General features: G+C 37.4%; 2 long non-coding RNA genes and 1 other non-coding gene across 3 annotated transcripts in view; 2 read left to right on the top strand and 1 right to left on the bottom strand.

The window, feature by feature from the left end:
• The first annotated feature begins 3357 nt into the window (after positions 1-3357).
• The window catches only part of LOC116667271, a 30059-nt gene continuing 26525 nt past the window's right edge, over positions 3358-6891 (top strand). Inside the window, exon 1 of the long non-coding RNA XR_004324100.1 lies at positions 3358-3464. This is a non-coding gene — a long non-coding RNA (uncharacterized LOC116667271). The remainder of the gene's footprint in view (positions 3465-6891) is intronic.
• On the top strand, positions 4108-4297 carry LOC116667380. Its single transcript, XR_004324269.1, has one exon. It is a non-coding gene; the product is annotated as a U2 spliceosomal RNA (small nuclear RNA).
• LOC116667269 overlaps positions 4149-6891 on the bottom strand; it is a 29258-nt gene continuing 26515 nt past the window's right edge. The window contains exon 4 of the long non-coding RNA XR_004324098.1: positions 4149-4215. This is a non-coding gene — a long non-coding RNA (uncharacterized LOC116667269). The remainder of the gene's footprint in view (positions 4216-6891) is intronic.

The raw sequence follows: 6891 nt of genomic DNA, 5'->3' as shown, positions 1-6891 counted from the left end.
GTGGGGCTTCCATCTTGAGTGCTCCCCCACCCCCTCATTCTCTCTCATCTCTCCATGTTTGAACAGCCCCATGGAGGGGTTCGTGAGCCAAGGAACTGAAGCCTCCAGCCAACAGCCGTGACTAAGACCTGGAGCAATGATGCGCGTGAGCTTGGAAGCAGAAAACTCTCCAGTCGCAACTAAGTCTGGAGACGACTGGAGCCCTGGCCAACGACTTGACTTCAACTGTGTGACAAACCCTGAGCCAACTACGCAACCAGGCCACCCCAGCAACCATTAGAAACTAAATGAGGTAATAAATGTTTCGTGATGCTAAGTTTTGCGGTCATTTGTTACACAGTAATATGTAGCTATAATACAACTAGAAAGGAGGAAAATCATCATGTAATCATTTTATTAGAGACAGAAAAAGCACGTGATAATATTTAGCACATACTTGTAATATTTTAAAAACCTTTCAATCAGCTAGGAGGAGAAGGCAATGTCCTTATCTACTAAAGACAATTCACCACAAAAAAACTAAAAGGTTATCACACTTCATGGTGAAATGTTAAACCTTTTTCTCTGAAATTACAAATGAGACAAGGATGACCGCTATTATCATTTTAACTGAACATTTTACCAGCAGTCCTAGCCAGTGAAGTAAAGAAAGAAAAAGAAATACAAGAAATAAAATGTATGGAAGGGAATTAAAGTGTCATTATTTGCCTGTGACATGACTGTGTTAATAGAAAATCCAAAAGAATTTACAAATAAACTACTAGAACTAATCAGTGAATTTAGCAACGTCTCTGGATGCAATGTTGATAAAAATCAAGTGGATTTCTTTATGTCAGTAACAAGTAGGAAAAGAAATTTAAAATAAGACCACTTAACAACAGCATTTAAAAATCAAATACCTAAGAATAAATCTAACAAAAGTTGTGTAAGGCCCCTCCACACAGTGAATTATAAACCATTATTGAAAGAATTGAAAGAAGACAATTACACATACATAGATCATGTCCGTGGATTAGAAGGCAGGTGTTGATTCTTCACAAATGTATACTTTCAACACACTGCAATTAAAATCCCAGCAGGCATTTTTGAGAGACTTGATAAGTTGATGATAATAAAATGTATGTTGAAATGCAAAGGGTTAATAATAGGCAAGACAACCTTAAAGGAAGAAAAAAGTTGGAGAACTTGACCACCAGAAATGGGCTTATTATAAAGCTGCACTAATTAGGATCACGTGTTAACAGTGAAAGGACAAATGGACTAATGGAACAGAGTAGAGTACACAGAGAGACTCACATCTATATCGGCGCTTGATTTATACAAAGGTAATACTACAGAACAGTGTAGAAAGAACAGTCTCTTCAATAAATGGTTTTAGAGCAACTGATTACTTACAGGGAAATAGGTGAAAAGTAACCCTTATCTCAAATGACACACAAAAATCAATTCCCGGTGAGTTTTAGGTATGAATGTGGAAGATGAAACAATAAATCTTCGAGAACAGCATTGCCCGATAGAAATATAACACAAGCCACATATATAATGACATATATGTTAAATATTCTAGTAGCCACGTTTAAAAAGTAATAATAAACATGAAATCAATTTTAATTATATATTTTATTTAACTTTCTGTGTCTGAAATAGTATTATTTCAACATATAACCAAAATAGAAATGACTAAAGAAAGGTTTTACATTATTTCGCTCATACTGTCTTTGAAATCTAGTGTATATTTTATACCTGCAATCCGTCTTAATTTGGACTAGCCATATTTCAAATGCTCAAGAGCTGCATTGGACAACACAGTTTTTAGACTCTAATTTGAATAATATCTTCCTGATATATCAGTAGGCAGAGATTTCTTAAACAAGACATCCACACAAGGTTTAAACGTAAATGCGACTGGCTTAAAATGAAAAGGGAGGCTAATGTATCATCTTGCATTTTGAGTACAGTGTAAGGAATCCTTAGCAGTTAAGCCGGGCTGCTTAAAAAATTCCTTAGACTGCGTGGCTTAAACAACAAACATTTATTTAGCACAGTTCTAGAAGCTGGGAAATCCAGGATCCAGGTGCCGGCAGGTTCCATGTCTGGCGAGAACTTTCTTCCTGGTTTGAGGACAGCTGCCTTCTTTCTGCTTCCTCACGTGGGAGAGAGAGGGGTGGGGGGAGAGGGAAAGAGAGAGCTCTCTGGCAGATAATGAGATAATGGCACTAATTCCATCATGAGGACTCCACCCTCATGACCACATCTCAACCAAATCACCTCCCCAAAACCTCACCTCCAAATACCGTTACACTGGGGGTTATGGTTTCAACATGTGACTTGGAGGGGAGGAGGCATATTCAAACATTCAGTCCTCAATGAAGATCCATGGACTTGGAAGTGAGTGAGAAGTGAGTGTGACAATGTTCTTCCTGTTTCTGTAATTGGGATCTCAGGTATAAAAACAAAGCTAAGTGAGAAAATGTCCTACGGTACCCATAGCGTTATTCATAATGGTAAAAAACTGGAAATAACCCAGATGTCCATCGACAGTCGAGGCGGGGAATCAATTGCGGTGGGTTCAGAAAGAACGCTGCGGCCACGAGCAGCGACACGCGTGAATCTCTCAAGTGCGTGTTAAGCAAAAGGAGTTAGACACAGGCGCGTTTACACAGCATGATTCTTTTTACATAAACTTCAAAGCACAGGCAGAACTAACGTGCTGTGTGAGAGGAAGGGGTAGTGACTATTTCTGGAGAGAAGGGAGGGGCCGGTGATTGGAAGCGGCACACGGAGCAGCCAATGTTCTCGTTCTCACTGTGGGTGCTGGTTACAGGGGTGCGTTCACATTGTGATAAATCACTGAGCTGTACTCTAAGGATCTGTGCATTTTCCTAAGTGCCTGTTTATTAAAAAATCATTCGTATTTAGACTTGTCCTCGGAGTATCTCCTTAAAAGCATGGTCTGATTTACCTAAAGTCGAGAACCAGCAGTGCTCCTCTGAATGAGCCAAGGGAATACTAACATTTGGAACTTGTTAAACCAAAATAATGCCCATTGGTGACTGCAGCAGCCCCTACAGCCTTAGAGTGAGCCAGTGTGTCAACAAATATTTATTAAATACACCCCATTCTCATGAACTTTGGGTCCAGTGGTCAGACAGCAATTTAGCCAAGCAGCTGTGGAAAGAGCTTTCAGCTGCCGAAGTCAAACAAGAAACTAAGCCTCTCCCTGAAATCCCGTCAGGGATATTCTCCACCTGCCCCTCTACCTTGAAATGCACTCTTTTCCCCCCAACAGAATTCAATTATTTATCAAGAGAAACTGTTCCTTAACCCAGATATGCATGGTTCATAGTTTCATAGTTTCATAGTTCAGGAATGCAGGTAAGTGACAAATTTCCATGGAACTCAACCCAAAGAAATTCTTTACATTCCAAGATCACTTTGCACTCTGAAAGATGCCAGCCTTCCTCGTCTCCTCAAAGTCTTTTATGGAATCATAATTTCTATAGAAATCTGCATATGCTTTCTTTCTTGGTCCAGCCACTGAAAACTTACAGAAAGCTACAACTCCCAGGAATACAACGAAGCCTCCAACAATAAAATTGCAGAAGCTTGGCCAGAATGCCTCACTTCTGAGGTTTCGTCAAAGCACTGGAAGGCATGGTAGTTACTCTCCTTGACAGGTCAGCAACGTCCTTCCAGACTGATGGGGAAATGGACCGAAATGCACTCTTAAGTAATGGAGAAAGTCTGCGAAAAAGAAGTACTGGAGCAAAACATTTGGAGAAGAGGTAGGATGTTAGAGAAGAAATCGTGTAAGATTCCAGACAGTAAAGACAAGTTATTTATAAAGTTAAGAGTTTCAGATTGGCAGCAGATTCCTTACTTTGCCTGGAGAATGGAATCTGGTAGTTTAACACCTGTGGACTATGAAGAAAAAAACTTGCAACCCAAGAACCCTCTTCTCAACCGAGATATTGTTCTCTGGTCAATGTGCAAGAAATATACTTGAGAATGTGCAAGAATTTGGAGTATATTTCACCCACACATCTCAGGCTGCCATCTATGCAGTAAGAAGCACCTGAGACTCTTAGCCAACTAAAAATGGAATCAAACACTTCTCAGCCTTTTGGCTAAGATCAAGTGTGGTGTTTGTTCTTATCAGTTTAATATCTGATATGTCCTCTATCCGAGGACAATATATTAAATGGAGTTTTGGAACTATTGGCGGAATAGGAGCTTGCTCCGTCCGCTCCACTCATTGACCTGGTATTGCAGTGCATTCAGGAATGGTGCACCCTCTTCAGGGGAATTAGCTGTTGTGGGAAGAAAAAAAAAAAAAAAAACTGAAGCAAAACCAAGACCTCAGTTTTGGAAATATAAAGGCAAAAGTAAACAAGATATGCCCAGCTGTGTCTTTTCTCATTTGGCCATAATAGAGTCCTTAAATTAAAAAAAGAAAAAGTCAAAGTTTTACAAGCTATATCATCAAGTCGCAAGTCAATACAGCTAGAAAAAAGTAAGGATAAGAAAGACATAAAAACTCTTAACCATTATAAAATTAAGAACACACTTACGGATCAAAGAGGAAATCAAAAATCTAGAAAGCAATGTAAAAGAGTACACTTTCTGTCAAAATGTATGTGTATAGCAAAAGTTATTTATGAATTTAACTGCCGTCTTTTTTTTTTAAAGAAAAATAAATCTGGAAAGGATGTTGTGCTTGTCTATAAAAAGGAGAAAAAAGTATAGTCAAATAATCCAAAACAGCAAGAAGCAATTAAATAGAAAATTAAAAATTTTTGAAAGGATAAATAGTTCCCAAAGCTGGTCTTTGAAAAGACCAGTTACCATGGTAGAGATGGGAAAAGTAAATAAAAATCTACCTCTAAAAAAGTTAATGGGAACAAATAACTTTAGAGCTTTGTTCTAGCCAACCCATAAAGAACAGATAATTCCAATAACAGTTACATTATTCCAAGCTATAGAAAAGATGAAAGTTCTCTAATTGATTTTGTACAGTTAATACAGAAACCTAATACAGTACAGAAGGAAAAACTTACAGCCTAATCTCATTCTGAATATAAAAATATGTTGATATAATATTGGCAAATAAAATACAGCAATACATCAAAAGAAATACACTATGACCAAGTAAATTTTTTTCAAGAAATGCAGATGTGGTTCAAATCTCAGGAAATCTACACATAAAATTGACTGCAGCAACAGATTAAAAGAGAAAGTCCGCAATCATATCAATAGATGTTGAAAAGCCACTTAATAAAGCTCAGCAGCCATTTTTCAAAAGAATTATAAACAAGATAAGGATAAGAATCAATTAAAATGTGTTACAGGCTGTTTACAGTTTCATTAGCCAATAACATCTTAAATAGCAAATCACTAAAACCATCAGAAACCAGACAAGGATGCCAGCTCTGTCATTTTTCTTGAACAGTGTCTTGGAGGTTTTAGCAAATGAAAATAAAACAATTGGCACAAATATGAAGTAAACAAAAATTAAATTTTCTTTTGCTGATGACATAATTTTTTTTACCTAGGAAAGGAATTTGGCAAAGCAATTAGATGTAAGAAAAATACACAAAAAATCAATAGCTTTTCTCTATGCTGCTTTTCACACAGAAAAAGAGATGATAAAAAAATACTCTGTTTGTAATGATGGCAAAAGCTACCAGTGTAAATTTCATGGGAATAAAATGGTGAAAGGGTGGTGTCTATATAAAGAAACACTTAAATGTATTTGAAAGATATAAAATGAATTCTGAATAAAGGAGAAGGTATGTCTTTGCAGATGGAAAGATCTAACATCATTAACACTTAATCCCCCCCCCTCAATTTTTATATAAAGTTAACATAATTTCAATTGAAATGTTGACATAATTTTCTTCACCCTGAAATTGGATAAAATTATCTCACATTTCATTTGGAAGAATAAATAGGTGAAAGTAACCAAGATGACATTTGGGAGAAAAATGTGAGGCTTTGTTTTTCCAACTATCCAAACATAGTTAGAAGTTGACTGTACTCAAATCAATATTAATTGGCATAGGAATAAGCAAATAGAACCATTAGACAGAAAAAAAATGGTCCAGAAATAGATTTTCATTTCAAATGAGAATTTCATATATGACAAGGTTGATATGCCAATAGCATGGAGTTTTTTTAGAAGAATACTCTCAAGTTGTTAACATGAGTTATCATTCAAGGGGCTGGGGGCGGGGGGAGTACATCATGAAGCTGAAGGGGGAAGAAGAGTGGGGAGGGGTGGGTGAGACAAGCGTATCCAACAGCAATAATCATAATAGCTCATACTTATATAGATAGCTCTTTCCAGGTGTCAGACACTCTTCCATAGATGTAGACATCGTCCTTGACTTACGAGGGGGTTATGCCCTGATAAACGCATAATAAGTTGAAAATATCCAAAGCTGAACATGCATTTCATACACTTAACCCAGCGAACATCACAGCCTACCTTAAACATGCTCAGAACACTGGCACTAGTCTACAGTTGGGCAAAATCACCTAACATAAAACCTATTGTACAATAAAGTTGAATAGCTCATGTGATTTATTGAATACTGTACTGAAGGTGAAAAATAGACCGGGTGTCTGGGTGCACCATGGTTGTAAGTGTACCCGTTGTTTCTTCCATGGTGGCGGAACTGACGGGGAGCTGCAGCTCACTGCCCAGCATCACCAGAGACGGTCCACATATCTATCACACTTTGGGAAAAGACCAAAACTCAAAATTCGACTTACAGTTTCTACTGAATGTGTATTGCTTTTACACTACTGTAAAATCAAAAAATCACAAGTCAAACTGTCATAAGTTTGGTACCATCTGTATATAAATTCTATACATATGTATAAACACAC

Source organism: Camelus ferus, chromosome 11 (assembly GCF_009834535.1).
Source record: "Camelus ferus isolate YT-003-E chromosome 11, BCGSAC_Cfer_1.0, whole genome shotgun sequence".
Lineage (NCBI taxonomy): Eukaryota > Metazoa > Chordata > Mammalia > Artiodactyla > Camelidae > Camelus > Camelus ferus.
This window is presented reverse-complemented; position numbering and strand designations above follow the sequence as displayed.